Here is a 21,490-nt window from a genome sequence, read left to right on the forward strand (position 1 = left end):
ACAACAACTTTTCCGATCATAGATCTCTGAATGTCTGTATTGGGTGCTCTAACCCCAATAACAAGCGGCCGCAATCAATTATGAGGAGAGTCTTTTCTGACGCAAGCATGGCCGCATTTTCTGATGGCTTATTCCGTGAAGACTGGATTTCGGTTTACCAAGAGACAACCGCGAACATTGCTTTCGAAAATTTTTATAATATATACTGTCACTATTTTGATGTACATTTTCCTTTAAAGCGTATAACTGTGCGACCTAAAAAAAATTCTTGGATAAACCCAAACGTAGTAGAATCGGCTTTAAGGTTGAAAGATCTATTTAAACTCAAGACAAAATATCCCGCTGTCAATCAATTATATAAAACCAAAAAGTTAGAGCATGTAAGGTTGGTATCCCGCTCTAAGAAGCAGTTTTATCAATCTCGAATATCGTGTTCTGACAATCCTGTCAAAGAAGGATGGAGAGTTGTAACGGAAGTCACTAACAAATCTCCTTTACGTAAGAATATTGAACTTTCGATTGGCGGCTGCATGGTGAGTGATCCGATAGCGATAGCTGAGCAGTTCAATAAGTTTTTTAAGCAGGCTCCCGAATCAGTAATCAAAAATATTCGGTCAGGAGTTCAACAAAGCACCAATTCAAAAAATAACCTCTCCTCTACTATCTTTTTAAAAACAATAACAGAAGAAGAACTGTATGACATTGTTACAAATAAAATTAAAAACAAACGATCAACGGGATTTGACGACGTTTCCGGTTACATGACTCGGAAGACGTTTTATCCATTGTTACCAGTTTTAAAGTACCTCATTATTTTATCATTTACTAAAGGTTATCCTTCAATCCTTAAAATAAATAAGGTCGTCCCTGTTTTTAAGAAGGGTGATGATAGCCTTATGGATAATTACCGACCAGTAGCCCTAACACCTTTTTATTCAAAGATTCTAGAATACGCGTTCTTAAGTAGATTAGAACATTTTTTTTCTTTTAACAATGTCCTGCTCCCTGAACAATTTGGCTTTAGAAAGGGCTGTTCTACTATGACAGCCGTTCAACACTTTTACGAAAAGCTTATACATTACTTGGAGCAGGGAAAGTGCACAGTGGGCGTTTTTTGCGATCTCAGTAAAGCTTTTGATTGCGTCGACATAAAGCTTTTACTCGCAAAGTTAGACACGTACGGTGTTCGGGGACCAGCTTTGAACTGGTTGTCGGGTTTCTTGTTAAATAGGTATCAGTATGTGGTAGTGACCCACATCAAACCCGCAGGAGGAGTAAAATTGGAGCGTTCTTGTTTACTGTCAATAAATACGGGGGTACCGCAGGGTAGCGTATTGGGACCTAATTTGTTTCTTGCTTATGTCAATGACCTTATTTCGGAGATAGGCAGTAAGATGGATACAACACTTTTTGCTGACGATTCTTCGTTCATTGTGGCCGATAATGCAGATGATATAGAGCACAGGTGTGGCTCGGGTTTGGAAGCATTCAGAAGTTGGTGTTACAATAACTCTCTCTGTTTAAACATTCAGAAAACCGTCTTTTTGAGATTTCATACTTATCAGAGTAAGAGTAATCCTGCTCTGTCTTTGAGAGTTGGAGATGAATTAGTTTCACATTCTAATACTACAAAATTTGTAGGGCTCATTTTTGATGACAAATTAAACTGGAAAGAACAGTGTGAACAGTTATTTTGTTAAGTGTGTTAAGTGTCTACTGTGTTAAGTGTTCGTATCTGACTTGTGACGCATTCCAAACATATTTGTATTATTATTATTATCCTGTGGCGTTACCGCCAGCTGCGAGAACGACTCGTCTAACGTTATCCTTTAGTGTGTAAGGAAATATAAATTTGGGTCGCAAAAAGGTTAGGGCGACGACAGTTTGAGCCCACCGCAGATTGGATGAGAATAAAACGGCTGCCGTCAATTTTTCTTAGTTATGTTTCTAGGAATTCTGCTTTGGACCATCGTCTGATCAGCCTTCTCCTGATCGGCAACAATGTGGGAGGGCATAATTTCGAAGCTTTCAAGGGCAATACTAAGTTTTTGTACGTGGACAAGGGATCGAACTGACTGTAACCGTTGGCCATCAGCAAAAAATCCGATTTTATGCTTTCGAACGTTGCAGGAGATTCTAAATTGGAGACGTTCTCCACATTCACCATCTTGGCGGCTGAATCGTCAGAAGGAGATCTGGTAAATTGGTATTATAAGATTAATAATTTATAATAATATTAAGATTATTATTTAAGAATAAAGAAAAAAATATTGTCACGTTTAATTTATGAGCCCTTCTGGGTTCATCAATTAAACTGACTCACGACGTTAAACGTCGCGCCAGGATCTCAGTTTTAAGGATGGAATCAAACACTGAGTTTTCTATTAAACACTTAAATCTATTAACCAAACATTTATAAGTGGACCGGTACAATACAGTCATAAACTAACACACTAAAAGTTGACAATTTAACAATTGTACTTACATAAATTCATACGCTAAGGACTTAGCATTTTCTGTCGGCTGGCTTGGTCACTTTCGTGTTGGAACAATTCTGGAGAATGGACTACTTAACTTGATCTTCTTTTCCGAGGAGAGTCGACATCTCGACTTCCTGGTTCAGCTGTTCGCACTACTGTCGATTGGTTCACAGTCCCCCCATACTGCTGAAATCGGCGTGTTTTATACCCGATTGATCGGCTGACGTAGTTTGTTATTGTTCGTCGCCTATTTTTCATATTCCTGCAAAGCAGGTGGTGGTGAATCATCACCGATATGATGCACTCGGTGCATCATGGTGTGACCTTGCCTCGTGCGCTTAACATTTCGCAATCCTCGAATATTCTTATGTTTTTAAGTCAATAAGTCCATCTTTTGAATTAATGGATTTTCCATTCGTGACAATATAAAATATGAGAACTAGAATATACAGTGCGTTTTTTTTAACGCGCAACATAGGATTTTACGTGTTAAATTTTTAAGCCCATGTTAGACCATGTTATTTTGGAACTACAAGTATAAAACTTGACGGGTGGCGGTTTCGTACCCTGAAGCTTAAGTAAGTTTACCAATATGGCCTAAAAAGTGTTAAAAAGCTTGCAAAAAATCATCTTTTTTCGAAAAGGTTTTATCGTTTCATACTCTCTGTATGCATTGTTGTTCTTTGTTGTTTTTGATACTGGCACGGCACGTAGCAGGTCAAATTTGGCGTAGAAAGTAAAACAGGGTGATCATTAACTTTATATCAAGAAAGTTAAGAACAAAAGAAGTATTTTTATAAATGAATTGTTCAAAGTGACCTCCGTTTGAAGCCAAACAGTTTTGACGTTCAAAAGATGTCGGGTCGTGATGCAGTCAAAATATGTCACTTTACCTGTTACCTGCCCTGCCAGTATAAAAACAACAAGGAACAACAATGCATACAGGGAGTATGGAACGATAAAATCTTTTCGAAAAAAAATGATTTTTTTCCAGTTTTTAATCACTTTTTAGACCACATTGGTAGACTTACTTAAGCTTCAGGGTACTAAAGACACACCCGTCAAGTTATAGACTTGCAGTTCCAAAATAAAATGGTCTAACATGGGCTTAAAAATTTAACATGTAAAATCCTATGTTGCGCGTTAAAAAAAACGCACTGTTTAACAACAGGCAATAGTTACTTAACTTTTTACCTTTTAATACTAAATACATTTAGTTCAAGAAGTGCGGCTTAGCATTTCGCTTTTGTCAGAAGCTTCAATTCTTTTCTATATTTATAAATTCTTAATAGTTATTAAGGACCTAAAAAAATTATATTTTTAAGTCTAACCTAATTTTTTGTTAAATTAACTTCCAGGTTCTGATGTTGGTGGATTATTAGATTTTGGTGTAAAAGTAGGACTCCCTTGAGAGTTACATTTTCTTTTGGCTGTAATTTTAGTTTCATTCTGTTAAAATAAAATTCTGTTTAACATGAAATACTAAACTTATACAGGGTGTCCCACGACGAAAGACATCGATTGATATTGGAAAAAGTATAAATAGGAGGGATTTGAAAATTTAGCAGGATACTAATGTGGGCATGCCCAATCTAACTAAAATATTTTCAAGATGGTTGCACTTCCGTTTATACCGGAAGTCGATCACAACTTTCTTATTTAAAATAGAACACCCTATATATTATTACATATTTGGATTCCTCACAAAATTCTGACCAACTTTTGTGTACAATGCCGTATGTCTATCTGTAGCCGTTTTCGAAATATTTGATGTTTTTCCAAAAAAGTGACAGTTGCAACGCTCAACATATTTTTGTACTTTGTCAAAACCGTATTTTATTTTGCAATTAAACTTTGGGTTATTGTAAATAAAGGATCGTTTTATTAAACTGATGGTGCGTTATGACTCATTTGTATACAGGGTCGTAAAAAAATTCATAAACCTGTCACTAAAAAAAATAAAAAATTTCAAGTTTTTTAAATAGAAACCCACATTTTTTATGACGGAATCATTTTGAGCATTAAAAATTACTATACGTTTCAATTTACTTGCCTATACCTAAATCCAACCCATTTAGTTTTATTTGAGAAAAAAGATTTTTTATTATTAAAACTCTAGATTTCTTCAAAATTTCTCTCTCAAATTACGTGTGGATTTATGTCACACCAGTAGTGTGAATTATGTCTATTGAACATTTGGCCTCGTCGCTCTAAATAATATTATTCAAAAACAATTCTTCTCCATAGTGACTAGTCAGCAAAAACTCACTAAAAAACACTCTCTTCGGAAAGTCAACCTCTTTTAAGTGTTGCACTAATTTAAATGAAAAAGGGTGAAATTTATTGTTGCGAAGCGAACTTTTGATTATTAGTTAGGATTTCTTTAGTTATACGTTGTTACCCCTGTATGTTACGTTGCTTTGTTTACGTTCTACATTCTTTTGTCTGTGTTCTAGAAAATCCTGGCTCCGTTGCTTATATAGAGAGAGATTTATGTTATAGCTTAATGAGTGTGAGAGAGAAAGTCAATTTCATGAATATTTGGGAACTTTCTAGAAACCATGGAAGCCTATATAAGCAGCTGAACCAGGCCTGGTTAGTTAGTTGTTGAGTTGATGGTTGTAGTAAAGTCGAAGTTGTCAGATAACGAGGTTAAAAGTCAGTGTCAGTTTATTGTTTGTAAACAATATACAGTGTTGTACAAGAAGTGTGTTATTAAGGAGTACGACGGTACAATAATAAGATAATATTATAGAAAATATCAGTAAATAATGTCCGTCCTCTTTTGGACGCATTGTTACTGGCACATTTTACTCAAAATTTGTCGACGGATTCGTCAGACCTGACAATTTTGAAATAAGTGTGTTGTAAAGGTATCTATTTTTTTTCTCTTTATGTGTGGTTTTACATAATATAATAAATACAGTGTATAACAATAATCTTTGAATGAGTCAGCTGTATGGCGACTTTCCAATTTGCGGTTTCAAGAACTACAGTTCTGAGTGCTCTTTTATGAACAAAATGTCTGTTACTGTTATGTAGCCCTGCGTAGAAACGTAGGTCCAGATTTCTGTTATAGTAATATGATTAACAGAATTAAATATTTTCGTCATACGAGCAGTCAATTCGTCATATAAGGATATGACTGACTGATTTTATATTTTGAGGTTTGTGATCCTCGATTGTCCACACAACAGTCACAAAAACATTTAGCCAATAAGATATATAGCCATTAAGCTGTTTAATTTTTCAATATGTTTGTTCATTTCAAGATAGCCAAATAATACAGAGCCAAAAAGATGTTTAATAAATCGGTTAGGTGGTAGCGCTTTTCGTACGGATTTCCTCGGTTACGTTGCCTCGGGCGCCACCTTCGTTATTTATAGTGGCTGAAGGTTCACTTTACGGTGCCGGGGTAGGCTTTAGACAGCTGGAGAAAGTTCCAGGGGGTTCGGGAAATAAATTAAATTAAAACAACTGTTTTCACTAAATGTACTGTATTGCTGCTCTCTGAACTTACAGCATATACTTACGGTAACGGTTACCTAATGTATCGAAAGCTACACTGTTCGGTGGTTCGGGGAAAGCGTGTAACGGTAAAGAAAACTAGCTACGGACCCTTTACTACTTGTTTAGCCTGACTACTGAAAGTTATGACTGTCTAAGACACGGTGTAAGTACGGCGGCACGGTACGGTTTTGTAGAACTGGCTGCTCGGCGCCGGCGTTTGCTTCAAAATCCCAAAGAGGCCCAATTACGTGACCAGCGATGTTCGTCACTCGACCTAATATCTCTATGTCGCTCCGATTCCCCGGGGTTCGTCATGCAACAGAGGTTTCAAGTCTCGTAACGTCGCCAGTCACCCAGCCGCTAATCCTACTAGATACGCGGAGATAAGAGATATCCACGGCACGGAACGGCTAGGCTAGTTGGTTTCAATCTTTTAGCGATCGAAGAAACCCCGTTTTCCGGTGCGCGACCGTCTTTTATACACAAAACCAACGGTGGGGGCTGTTAGTGGCGGTACGGGAAACGCGCAAACGGTCTAATCGTCAAGAGGTATAATCGAAACCGAACGCAACCGAACGTAGTCGGATGACGTCTTTGGCTGGATTGCACCAATTTAGAAAATTTGGAAGTAAACAAACTAATAATATAGAATACATTATTTTGCAAGAAAAACATTAGAAATTGAGATGTTGAGAACAGGATAGTATTTATTTGATTACCATATGTGATCAGTCACTGGGTTAGCATAGGTTCACCTAGCATTTTTTTTTATTTTAGTTAAAAAATAACCATTGCGATGTAACCACATTATTGATACTTTATGTGATCGGCCAGTGGATTAGCATAAGTTCACATGAGCATTTTTTTGGTTATTACATTTAAAAAATAACACCTATCTTAAATACGATATGAAATTACTTTGGTGCGGGCAGTCATAAACTAGTCAAGTTAAATAATAACAGTTTTAACAAGAATTTTATAAAAATAGTATTAGAGCTCACATAAGCATTATCATCTATTTTCAATTACTCAGAACAGATCAAACATATTATTTTTCACAATTTGTGCAACTATATTTAGTTGGTCTATTCTTTTTTTGGTCACAGTAACTACAACGGCCTCTTTTTAGAACAGTGTCTGTAGTTGTTGCTGGTTGTGTGGGCCTTTCATAGTCAATAATTTCCTTTATTCGTAATGAAGTATTTGCGGAAAACAACTAAGCTCAGACCTTTGATGTAGATGATTATTGACTAGCTGCAATGCTAGGTTTCGAAGAAATTCCCTTCTGCTGATGGAGTGTGGACTGTTACATTTGTTATACCTTACCGCATAAAGCCCATCCGGCTGCTTCCCGACATAAACTTCCAAATTAGAGGTAAAATAACATTTAGAGTCTACTAAAGCAAATATCTTTATTCTATATTTGTTTGGTTTGTTGGGAATATATTGCCTAAATGAGCATCGTCCTCTAAAAGCCTCTAATTTTACATCCACCGTAACGTAGTGAAAGGGTGAGTACGCATTTTTGCAGTTTGTGACAAATGCATCAAATACGTCTCTAATAGGTTGCCTATTTCTTTCTTTCATTACTGGTTTCAGCATTATCAATCCTCAGATGTTGAAGAATGATCTAGAATCTGTTTACTGACATTACCAGGCGAAAAAGTTCTACGGCCGTTCCTTGCGTACTATACAGGGTGTCCCACGACGAAAGACCTCGATTGATATTGGAAAAAGTATAAATAGGAGAGTTTTGAAAATTTGGTAGGATACTGATGTGGGCATGCCCAATCCAACTAAAATATTTTCAAGATGGTTGCACTTCCGCTTATACCGGAAGTCGATCACAACTTTCTTATTTTAAATAGAACACCCTATATATTATTACATATTTGGATTCCTCACAAAATTCTGACCAACTTTTGTATAGAATGCCCTATGCCTATCTCTAGCCGTTTTCAAAATATTTGATGTTTTTCCAAAAAAGTGACAGTTAGAAGCAGCATCTATTTCTCGAGAATAATTTGTAGCTGTTTTTCTAATGTCTTCGTTTTTGGTTGTTCGTTTTATACAGGGTGGTCCAGTTTTAAATGTCAATAATTCACCATTCGATAGCCCATCAAAAAAATAAGTTGACATGCATTATGTAATTTTTGTAAAAAATGCTTCCTAAAAAAGATACAGCTCCCAAATTTCAGTTTAAAAAAGTTTTTTGGTCATAATTGTCAGACCGTTGGAGCGATTTTGATCAAATTTGGAACAAGCACTATTGAAATTAATACTCATTATGTGATGGTAATGACGTTTATCAAAATTGTTCAGTTGCGTAGATACAGGGAAATGATTTTCATTTTCCCGTCTTATTTTCTACTGTCACTGGACATTTTTCAAAAATTACACTAATTTTTTAATTTATGGTTCAAGTTGGAAAATGAAGTATTTCTTGTGACATTGTAATTTGAAACTTCGTCTACGAGATAATTCAGTTATTACGTTTAAAAACCCAAAAAAAAACTGATATCTGGGCGGGCAAAAATTGTATACTTTGTTTTATAATCAATGAACTGTCAGTGGTTCGTCCTTCAAAAAATAAGCAGACATGCATGTTGTCCTTTTTTAAAAGAACGCGGTCCCAGGAAGATACAGCCTTCCAAAATTCAGCTTCAAAAATTATGGAACGCCGTTTTACTCTTTAATGAGTCGAAGCGTAAAGTATCGTTCGAATGATCAACAGTTTTAAACCGAACTATTTTCTACGTTACATGATTATTTCAATACATTATTTGGCGTTAGATTGCGCGAAAGACATTAAAGAGTACAACGGCTTATGGAAATTTTCTACTAGATGAACCATTCTTTTAAACAATCGTCTTAATCAACCAAGTCCGAAATAACTATTGTAATAATTCTAGTCATTTAAAACATTGCTTTTAAGTTACACACATTACGCCGTTTTACTCTTAAAGGGTAATGCAAAAATTAAAGTATTGTTCAGACAATAGAAATTTTGGCGATACAATTTAAAACGTTGGTTTGAAAATAAATGCCAATTCCTGCGTTAGTTTAAAAATCATGTACATATTTAATACCACCAAATAAAAACAATGCTTAATTTTAGCGTTTGTTGAATTAAAACGTTACTTTCACTTTCCCCTCAGACAAACGAGTGTAAAAAATCATGGTAATTTGGCGATCCTTTAATTATTACGTTAGTTTAAATATTTCAACCACAGCTTAAAATGAAACAATTGTAAAAATTCAGTCAATTTTTGCGTTCGATGATTTTAAACATTCGTTTAAAAAATACAAACGATGTTCAAAATAAACAATTGCAATAAATCCAGTAATTAAAACGTTGGTTGAATTAATACAATACATTTAACTACGAGTACCACATTTTTACGTTCGTTCGCGCAATCTATTGTAAAAAATACGTGCTGCTGCATGTTGCATGTGGCGGAGTTTGGAAGTAGAAATAGTAGGAATCTGTACGATAGGCGTTAAAGAGTTGAGGTTGCTTTAATAGAGATGTTATGTGGTCCTGATATCGATTCTTTTAATGCGTACTGCGTACACTACGATATTATACGAGGTTTCTAACCAGTCTGGAATATTGCAAATGGTTTGAAAAGTACTGATTTAATTTATATTCAATTTTTCTAATTATGGCATATAAAGTGACACTTTTCAAAACTGATTAGAGTGACAAAACGTTTTACTTTATGTAACTAGTTACATAAAGTATCACTTTATGTAAACTTTATGTAACTAGTTATGAAAAGTTCATTTCATCACTCCCTGTTTTTATGCATTTCCGTAGAAACATATGGGCGACATCCATCATAACATGTCGTTGTCACTGTTTATACAAGGTGCTATAAAAGTGAATATTTGTGTTAAATCACTTTAAAAGATGGTTTTTACCGCTTTTTGGTCAAAACTAGAATTATATTTATATCGTTATAATATACGATTTTATAACTTTAATTGAGGGAACGAAATAAAACAAAATTCTAAGAAGTAATACCTATGTACCTAACTCCCTACTTAATTATTTTTGCGTTGACCGTATATTAACAGTTTTTTTAATGGACAATAACGGAAGCAAAATTGTTCATTAATGAGTCCCATTAATGCATGATTTTTCAACTGTTTTACTTTAATGTATTTTCTTTAATGATACGCTCGTAGAAGTTCTATATTTTTTTAACTGTATTAAACAGACGGAAAGAGGCGTACTTTAATTACCGTTAGGTTTTTTTTTTCTCGGTTTAATGGCGTTACCAACTAGGGTATTTGCCAGCTCGATACAAAAGAGGCTCAGATAGTCGGGCTTGTGCCACTGAGCCCCAGATAGCTACAAAAGGTTCTAAATAATCGCTTAAAGGCACGATCCGAGCAAAAGATGTAGTCCTTCCTCGTGGAAACTATAACCGTCACTGTCACATCCACGTGGTCTTCTCCTAGGTTTTCACCCTTTCCGCCTTTTGGAAGTGCACCGCACAAGACAATTCCACGTGGACTTTTAGGAATCGACGTTTCCACTTAGAGGTCCCACCATCTCCACTCGACCGGCTGCGGAATTCGGTCGTCAACTTCAAATTTTCCTGAACACCGTTTCAAGAAACGTGGTTTCTTAGTGGAAAAAAATGGCACTCACGAAACTGACGTGCGGTACCTTCCAAGTTGAAAACCGAACTGTACCGTTAGGTCAGTTCTCCATCCGCCATTTCCGACAAAGCTAACTGTCAATGTCAGTTATCATACAGGTTTTGTTGTCATTGTCAGTGGCGTGTATACAACTAACAATTAGTAGGTAAATATTAAATAACTTTTTAGGATTACAAACATTTATTATATTATACAGTCGGCGGAAAATTGTTGTAACCAACTCTTATATTAATAAGCGATTAAAAATCTCAATTATTAACGCGTTTACTATCGTTTACGCGTTAAACCCTTTCGATTATTAATCGCATTCATTAATACACTCGTTGGTTAAATAACTATAAAAACTCTAACTTCAACGCATTCTGGGCTACATGTGATAGCCCATACGTTTTCCTAAGAAAAGTTTGTGTGGATTTCTTTTCATTTTGCATAGTTTTTGACATACATATTTAAGAAGAAATCTTAATAACCTAACTTCTTCGTTTTCGTTTCGCGCCAACTTGCACATGTAAAACAACTATAGTGTTAATTACTCATTTTTAAAATAATTTAGCATATTACAAACATAACAACATGCAGTTCTCAAGTTGTGATCTGGCCCCAAGTGTGAACTAATTTTGCATCAATAACCAAAAACCAAAACAATTATAGTTCTATCACAAAACAGTAATCATTACCAATGCCGGGCTTAATAGAAGTAATTCAGAGTGGCTAGCTATGACTTAACTAGTTAGTAACTATAATGCTAAGTACTTGTACTAATATATATACTAATAGGTATATCAGTAGACACATTAGATGATGAACCATATTTTGTGATTTTTTATTTTTGTATGGTTATGTTATTATTTTGACTGTTTGAAGTTAGGTTATATCCAGTAACTTCCAATTTGCTATTTATTGCATTTATTCTCTTTCTCTTCTTAATAGGCATTTTCAGTTTTTTTGTCTGTAATGTAGTTAATCTGTAAGTCTGTAAGTGTTCCTTCTAAAGCCGATTACACGTTATAAAAACAAATATGGTTTCCATAGGTATATAATGTGCTATAGGAAAAATATTAACATTGAAACATCGATATCTCAAAAACCGTTGCTAAATTATGTTTTGCGAGAAATTCAAAGACTTATAATATACGGGGCCAGAAAAAAATCAAAAGTGTGACATCATTACTATTACGTTGATCCCCTTGTATACAGGGTAATTCAAATTCGACCCTCACCATTGGGATCTCGGAAACTATAAGAGATACGAGAAAGTTTAAATTGGGGCAAAGTTGCGCAATGTAAAGCTCAACCAAATGCAGTTTTAAAAATTTCGATTTTCCGAGTACTTCCGAATTTATCCGAAAAAAACTGAAAATTTGATTTTTTGTTTTTATTTATTTCTAATCTTATTTGAAGAGATATTCCAAAACTAAAAGCACCTTTTCATTGCCACTTTTTCTCAGCTATTCGATGATGGATTCAAATTTGCCACACGACGTTTCGTTTTTTGGCAGCCATCATCAACTTTCTTTTTTCTTATGGGCGCCATATTGGATTTTTAGCCCACCAAATAGTACGTTTTATTCTGATTTTAGTGATGTATAATAACTTATGATTTGCTTCATAAATAACAAAATAATTCAATAAAAATTATTTTTACTTTAGTTATTGGCTTTGAGTTAATGGGCCGTTTTATAAAATGTCATTATTTGACAGTACTTGTCAAACACGATAATTCGGACGATCATTAGAGCTTTTAGAGATTTTACCTTAGTTAGCTTTGAGTTAATGAGACGTTTTATGAAGATTACTTGGTAGTACTTGTCACACGCAATTGGCCTGAACATACTTAGTCACAAAGGTGTACACGTGACTTAAACCGGTTTATTCACTCGAACAGCTTAGGCCACTCGCTACGCTTGTGGACCTAGTTGTTCTTTTCGTGAATAAAAAATGGTTTAAGTCACTTGCTGTATAAATAACTATTAAATCACTCTGAATGACATTCGCCTATTTACAGATGTAAACAAACAAACATCAATGTTACATCTACGGGGCGCGGTGCAAATTTAATAGAACTGTAATTTTAGTTTTTTTTTTAATATAAAAAGTCGAAATTTAATAAAATACTGTATAAGACACGTGACTTAAACCGGTTTATTCACTCGAATAAATATGAATGAATAAAAAATGGTTTGTCACTTACTGTATAAATAACTATAAACTTGCACTTAACATTATAAAAAATTGAAATTTGGCAAAAAATTAAGTTCCTAAAATGATCATCTTTCTCTTGGAAACATAAATAAGCCTTTTAAGTTAGAGATAATGCTAACAAATCTCTTTTTCTGATTAACCTAAATAGTTCAGCAATGCTTGTATAATAATAACATTTTCTGCGGGGATTTCTTTTCTAGATACATTTTTAACTATGATTGACGCTCTAATGATCGTCCGAACTATCGTGTTTGACAAGTACTGTCAAATAATGACACTTTTTAAAACGGCCCATTAACTCAAAGCCAATAACTAAAGTAAAAATAGTTTTTATTGAATTATTTTGTTATTTATGAAGCAAATCATAAGTTATTATACATCACTAAAATCAGAATAAAACGTACTATTTGGTGGGCTAAAAATCCAATATGGCGCCCATAAGAAAAAAGAAAGTTGATGATGACTGACAGAAAACGAAACGTCGTGTGACAAATTTGAATCCATCATCGAATAGCTAGGAAAAAGTGGCAATGAAAAGATGCTTTTAGTTTTGGGATATCTCTTCAAATAAGGTTAGAAATAAATAAAAACAAAAAATCAAATTTTCAGTTTTTTTCGAATATCTTCGGAAGTACTCGGAAAATCAAAATTTTTCAAACAGCATTTGGTTGAGCTTTAAATTGCGCAACTTTGCCCCAATTTAAACTTTCTCGTATCTCTTATGGTTTCTGAGATCCCAATGGTGAGGGTCGAATTTGAATTACCCTGTATACCGATTCTACATCAAAATGCGCAACAAAAAATAATAATAAACAGCGTGTTCGAGCACATTTTGAAAAATTATACCTTGATTTTTAAACGTTTGAGATACCTATCTATAAACGAGCGTAGTGCACTCAGTGCGGCAGTACGCATGCAAACAATCGATCATCTGGTCGATATCGAGACCAGACACATCTCTATTAACACGAATTCACTTTCTTCGTTGGACGCATATAGTACAGTTTCCTACTATTTCTACTTCCAAACTCCGCCACATGCAACATGCAGCAGCACGTATTTTTTACAATAGATTGCGCGAACGAACGTAAAAATGTGGTACTCGTAGTTAAATGTATTGTATTAATTCAACCAACGTTTTAATTCCTGGATTTATTGCAATTGTTTATTTTGAACATCGTTTGTATTTTTTAAACGAATGTTTAAAATCATCGAACGCAAAAATTGACTGAATTTTTACAATTGTTTCATTTTAAGCTGTGGTTGAAATATTTAAACTAACGTAATAATTAAAGGATCGCCAAATTACCATGATTTTTTACACTCGTTTGTCTGAGGGGAAAGTGAAAGTAACGTTTTAATTCAACAAACGCTAAAATTAAGCATTGTTTTTATTTGGTGGTATTAAATATGTACATGATTTTTAAACTAACGCAGGAATTGACATTTATTTTCAAACCAACGTTTTAAAATGTATCGCCGAAATTTCTATTGTTTGAACAATACATTATTTCTGCGTTACATTAAAGAGCAAAACGGCGTTCCATAAAAAATCGTGTTTTTTTGTAACCGTAGAAGCAATTTAGATCAACTTTGGTTCAAGTATTTATAAAGCTAATCCTCTTTATTGAACGAAAGTAACTTTGGTCTAAGCTGTCCGTGTAGATACAAAATAATTGGTTCACTTATTTTGAGCTACATTAATTTTTATACCTCTGGACTTCGTTCAAAGGGATGATAATTGATTATAATGAAGGGTTTTTTGTAGGTGGCTTTAACACCCGGTAATAAGCATCAGTTTCAAGGCCTTGTACCAAATTTGATCGGTTTTTACTTTCAACGGTCTGAGATTATAACAAAAGACAACGATTTTTCAGAAATTTAGAGGGCTGTATTTCTCCTAGGATGAGGTCTTTTATAAAATGACAAAAAACATAACAACTAATTTTTTGAAGAAGAATCCACTTCTTGTAGATTTATTTTTATAAAATAAAATTTTACAATTTTTTGTTGCCCGGATATGACTCTTTGATGAATTTTGAATAAAAATTTTACAGCAGATACATCATCTCTCTAAAACACTGTCATTTTTGTGAAATATCCAGTCAGCGTATGAAATATAGTGGAAAAATTAATCTTTCGGTATCTACGCCACTTAACAAGCTTGACAAAACTTCATTCACATCACATAATGAGCATTACTTTCATAAGTACTTGTTCAAAATTTGATCAAAATTGCTCCAACGGTCTGACAGTTATAGCAAAAAACGATTTTTTAAACTAAATTTTGAAGAACTGTATCTTTCTTAGGAGGAATGTCAACTTATTTTTTGATGGTACTATCGAATAGTGGATTATTGACATTTAAAACTGGACCACCATGTATATGTAAAATTTATTCTGGTATAATTAATTGATGCTAATGTGGAAGGGTAGACAGAGCGTTTCAGGTTTTATCTGAGGAATGTTGTTAATATAAACAAATTTTGGTTCCAACAAATAGACTGTTCAGTTTGGGCCTGCTGATTTTCAAGGCTACTGACAATATGGCCAAAATGTTTAATTAAAACCCCTTTGTAAAATATAACCCCTCAAAATAAATTATTTAAAACAAATAAAAATTAATATGACGTCATATTTTGCTGCCTGCATGGTCAAAATTTTGTTGTCACTTTTATGTGTTTTTGTGTGCTGCTTTTTGTCGATAGGTAAGTCTATTTATAAAAACCTTTTTATAGTTTTTTTATTGAAATGATTATTGAAAAAATAGTACAACCTTCTAGCTATTGTTCACCCGTAATCTTGTGTTGAAGAAGGATTTAAATAAAGTCCAAAACGTTAACATTAAAAAAAAAATTGACTTGAATGCTGTTTCATGAACTGAATGAAATAAACTGGCCTGAAAAGTTGACCAAGAAAACATAACGAAATATTACATATAATTGGTCAAAGAAATTCAAGTTTAAAAAATTTATTTTTTTTTGCTCTTTTTAACTAATTAGTCTTTATTATACTACTTATAGTCGGTTCACGACCTTGGCTCTACTTTATGCTTTGAATTTTGAACTTTTGCCCCCTGTATATTTTTAACAACGATTTTTATTTGAGGTTATAGGAAAATATTTCTTTCAATTTCATTGTCGTGTTGCCAACTAACAATGAGATGTTCGATAATACAAGTGTCTTCCTCTTAGAGTTAAACAAGATTCATAAATTAATATATATTAAGTAACTTGTTTTATTTTGTTAAATCGGTTATTTCAAGGACAGCAAGCATTGGTGTTTTAATGATAGACATCTATTACTTATTAATTAATCCGTACTAAAATTGTTCTTTAATCTATTGGTTTTTATACAGCCAAATAATGACAATTCTTTACTTAAATGTGACAACGTTCAGTGTTTTGAACTCTTTGAATAATAAACCAAAAAATTTCTTCCTCGGCGTTTTAAAAATTGTTGTCGTTTCATTATACAGGAAAAAATCTATTTATAGGATAGATATCCAAAAAGATCGTGAGCAGTCTATATGCACTATATTTCATTTTTTTCTAAGCTAACAATTTATACTACTTAAGAACTGTAGACACCGCTAATAAAACAACATGTTAAATACACATATTTCACAGGTTTAGATTCAAAGCTTATCTTTCTAACCGCGTTTTAGGTGTTTTATACAATACAACATACATTCTTATACTTATACAGGGTGTTTCAGGTTTTAATACGCAAACTTAAACCGTGCAATGTATGTCTAAAAATAACTATAGTTTGTAAAGTAAACTATATTCCAAAGATGCTTTGTTAAAGAAATACAGGATGTTAAAATTCTCTACCAATTTGCATTATAAAATTCAGATGTTTATTTCTGAAAATAAAATTAAAAAAAAATTGTTTGAACGGTTACAGATACGGAATCAATAAATGATATAAAAAAGTTTCTAAATCGAATAAGAACTTTGAATTTTTAAGAAAAAAACATTATTGGCTCACTAGAAAACAACTTGGGGAGCTACAACTACAAGAAAATTAAAACTTCAACATTGTATTTCTTTAACGAAGCATTTAACAGCTTTAACCTAAACTAAAAAAGTGTGAATTCATACGATATAATATTATTAAATATTTTATCTATACTTTGTATCCTGAATATTTTATATTATCAGTTGCAGCAGTTTGCAAAAAAAAATATTGTGTATATTTTATGTAATAATATGTTTCCAGTATGTTTATTATAACATTTTTGGCAATACATACTAATGAGTTTCATTTTAAATTTGATATGATTTTTTTATCGAATATAATTATAATTCTTTAGGACAAGTCTAAATGCATGATTTTCTAAACTTTTACATACACGAAACGTATTTTGTGGACTATATCCCGAATAAAAATCTACTGTCATTTCTATAATATAACCTTTTTTAGTTTAAATTGACAGATTTTATTACATATGCCGGCAATTGGTTACATAGTAGCTATGATTTGAATAATTTGGTCACCAGAAGGATGGAATTTTAAAATGGGAAATAATTTATTGAATTTAATGGTCAATCTAACACCATTTGCAACCAAAACCATTCATCATTCATTTCTGTTTCGTTCTTGAGTTATTTTCAAAAAATCATAAACGAGCATTTTGAAAAAAGTGTTGTGTTGCAATGATTAAGCTAATTTGAAAATTTTTAAAATTTAACTTGAACATTGTTAGAGCAACTTTTTAAGGACTATTTTCCTGAGTATTTGCTTTTCAGTTCCCTCGTTTCGGTTTTGCAAGATATTATAAGATCAACTTTTTTTTCCTATGAACGAAATTCGAAAAGCACGTTTTTTGCTTTGAAAGTATACAGGGTTATTCACGATGATGGAATATTAGAAATATCTAGAAAACGACTCAACATTTTACGCTGAAATTTTGAGCGTAGCCTAGGTTGAGTTCAAACTCTCTTTCCAAAATATTTTGGACTTTGCTATGTTGCCAGATCAGTCGGAAAGGACACCAACTTTTGATTTTCAAATGGAGCACCCTGCTTCTAATCTTATTTTTGAATTCCTCGTAAGAAGGTTAGTAATTAATGGTAATATTTCCCTATACCTATCTTGCACTGTTTCTTAGATATTTCATAAAAATGGTCGATTTATCAGCAAAACGGTAGTCTAAACATTAATTAAACTCTCAAGTCCTGAAAGGTTTGCTAATATGACCTTTTGTCCTCAGTTGGACAATACTACATAATTGAAAAGCCCAGAGAGAGAAAATGAAAAAAAAACCTACAGGGTGGTCAGTCACCTTTTAGTCGGACAGATAGAAAAACTGCCAAACGTCCGTTTTTTTATTGGATACATCGGTGTTTTATAGTTTGTATTAAAAGAATATCGTATATATATATATATCGTTCAATCGTAATCCATACTACTCTGAATACAGACACCTGCTTCGGCTTAATGACTAGTTGTCGTTCCTATAACCACAACATGTTCCGACAGATATTTGTGAAATTCAACTTGGTTTAAACTGAGCACAAGCAGGTGTCCGTATTCAGATTAGTATGGATCACGATTTTATAGGCACTTTAAGGAAAAACTTTTAATAAGTCAGAAACAGTTGAAGTTAGGTATAGGAAGAATATACATAGATTTGTTCTAAATTTAATGTTCTTTTATTACAAACCATAATACATTATAGGATCCATTTAAAAAAACGAATTTCTGGTAGTTTCTCTATCTGTCCGACTTAAAAGTAAATATTGACCACCCTGTAGGTTTTCTCATTTTCGGTCTCTGGGCTTTTCAACCATGTGGTATTGTCTGACTGAAGACAGAATGTCACATAAGCAAACCTTTCAGGACTTGAGAGTTTAATTAATGTTTAGACTACCGTTTTGCTGACAAATCCACCATCAATGTCTTGAAATCAAACTTTACAGGGTAGCCAACGTTGCTACACTGTGAAGTCTGATTTCTTGAATGAGATTGGAAACAGTGGGTTCCATTTGAAAATCAAAAGTTTCTGTTCTTTCCGAATGATCTGACAACACCGCAAAGTCCAAAATATTTTAGATCCAAACCTAGGTAGTACCCAACCTAGGCTATACTTCAAATTTAAACAAAAAATATGGAGGCGTTCTCTAGATACTTCTAATATACCATCAGCGTAAATCACTATGTATAACATGTTAGGAAAAACTTTGTATTTATGTTAAAAAAAATAAATAAAAAGCAATTTTTAAGGTGGCATTGACTTGCAACTAGTACTTAAGCAATGTCGTTTTCGTCAAAACATCGAAAATAATTTTTAAAAAGCATCTAAATAAGTGAGCTAAAAATTGCAAAACCTATCGACAAGCGAACGGGACAATATTTGAGAATTTACCAGATTAGAACTAAATGGCGTTTATTTGCATTGATAGTCAGTTAAGTTTAGACCTTTATTTCAAATTACATTTTTCATCATTTAGTTTATAGTTCATCCCACATAACGTCAAACTGCGTTTGAATACATATAAATCGGAAAGCTGAGTCTGAAATGTCGGAATTTTGTAGTTTATTTCGGAAAAAATGTCTTTTGGTTAAAAAATAAACATACACTGTGAGTAAAAAGTCCGGAAACCCTTAACTATTTCGAAAAATATTCTACATATTGAAAAACATCGAATATAAAAATTTTCGCATTTTCAACGTTTTACCGTTATGTGATTAATGAATTTACAGGGTGTCACAAGATGACAATGAAATGATGTTAAGTTTTTTCTTATGGAATGACATGTTTTAATGACATTTTCTGATTCCGTCTCTCATTCTGATATATCATGAAATATGTTGTATGGTTAACTTGTACAGTTGCAATCATCCATAATTATTATTTTTAAATCATCTAAATTTGACGATTTTGTAGCATATACCTTATTTTTTACGTGGCTCCATGGAAATATTGCGTCAAATCTGGTTATCGAGATGGTAACTCATTTCAAGCAAACGAACAACACAAAATACAAGTTAACCATACAAAATGTCAAATATGCACAAGAATATCTCTAGGAAATAAGACGCTATTTACAAAGTGTGGTATTCACTGTATTTTTTAATAACTCTCAAAGTAACAATCAATTAATTAACCACCGGATGAGAACAAAATTTAAACTGGAAACTCGTCCTCTGATTCATCTGTATTAAATTGTAAAGCTTAAAGTCCTTACACCTTTTCAATACTTTAGTAACATATGCCTGTAGTTATACACCACCAACTTCTTTAAAAAAACGTATTTAGCTACTTAACTGTAGATAATAAAAATTTTTAGTTGTGTCACATAGATTCCCAGATTTACCACCGTGCGTCGCGTGTAATGGGTATTATTTACAATTTAACGTGGCATTTCCATCCAATCAGATCAATTTACTATTGAATAAACTGTTGTTCACATCGATGAAATCCCAGTTTTTACCGCGGTAAAAATCTTGATTTTCAGATCAGTGTTGTTAGGGAAATATAACCAGTTACATTGTTACCTACCACGTTTTTGATCACACATTAAACGTCAAATATTTAGTTACGTATACGCAAAAAACCTCGTTTTGAAAGTGAGTTTAAGCTGACTCCTTTAAAAAACTTGATCAAAAAAACTACACAATTTAGGGTTTTTGAAGCGGCAAGCAATTCTGTCTTCACCAACTAGATAGCGCCAGGTTAGTTCTTTTTGTTTGCAACGCACTAGACTAGAACTTACATCTTGGTTAAAACCAATCTACCTCAAACATTAGTTTGTCGAGCAGAATATAACTCTACCTCATATGTTTATGATATTTTTTTCCTGTATTTATACTCATTCAGTGTTTTCTTAAGCAAAAGGGCTTAACACCAGCTCAAAAATTATTATATTTATATTAACGTGGCTGAAATGCTTTAATTTGTTTAATACCAGAGTTGAGGTTTATTTTTGGTTACCATATCTATTGCAAAAACAGGTCAAAAAAGGTTTTTTAAGATCAAATTTTGGACATTGACACACTATAATAAATGTACATAAAGTCATAGCTATTCTGTTCTTTCACAAATTACATTTACGTTGGTTGAGAATTGATAGTAAGCTATTTTTTATTTCAGGCACAAGTTGCTGTGTACACGATTCCAATTTCCAAATGTGGATCATGAAGCAAAATAGCCTTACTACAAATGTTTGACGCGCCTAGAACCACGAAAGGAACGTCATGCCGTCAAATTTCATCAAAATCAACAATCCTGCAAGTACTTCTGTGGGCAACTTGATACCCGAATTAGAAATTGTGATCTATACCAAGTATACCACGAATACTATTGCCTTGAAAAAGGTTCAATGCATCTGATAAAATATAAATAAATGTATGGGATCTCAAAGCATGGAATTCTTATTTATTTTAATAATAAACTAAAGATGGTCGGGTGAGTTGGGTGTAGTTTTATTTTTTATTTTGCTTTTCTATTACTGTACTTTTACTGTTTTGCCATATGCAGCATTTATTATGTGCGTTACTTATTATTTCGTCAGGTCAACAGTATTTGGCCTTATTTGGAGTTCTTATTTAATGTCGGTAATGTGTATTAGCGAAAGTGTCATTCCTTTTAATGTCAATCTACGCATGGCGAACTGAGT

The 21,490-nt window shown here is 33.2% G+C and overlaps 1 long non-coding RNA gene across 1 annotated transcript; it reads left to right on the forward strand.

Annotated features, from left to right (window-relative positions):
* The first annotated feature begins 15,250 nt into the window (after positions 1–15,250).
* On the forward strand, positions 15,251–21,283 carry LOC145736534 (uncharacterized). The gene is made up of 2 exons (XR_014179997.1): positions 15,251–15,571; positions 20,965–21,283. It is a non-coding gene; the product is annotated as an uncharacterized LOC145736534 (long non-coding RNA).
* The last annotated feature ends 207 nt before the right edge of the window (positions 21,284–21,490 follow it).

This window comes from Ips typographus, linkage group LG12 (assembly GCF_016097725.1).
Source record: "Ips typographus isolate SLU linkage group LG12, UJ_Ityp_2.0, whole genome shotgun sequence".
NCBI lineage: Eukaryota > Metazoa > Arthropoda > Insecta > Coleoptera > Curculionidae > Ips > Ips typographus.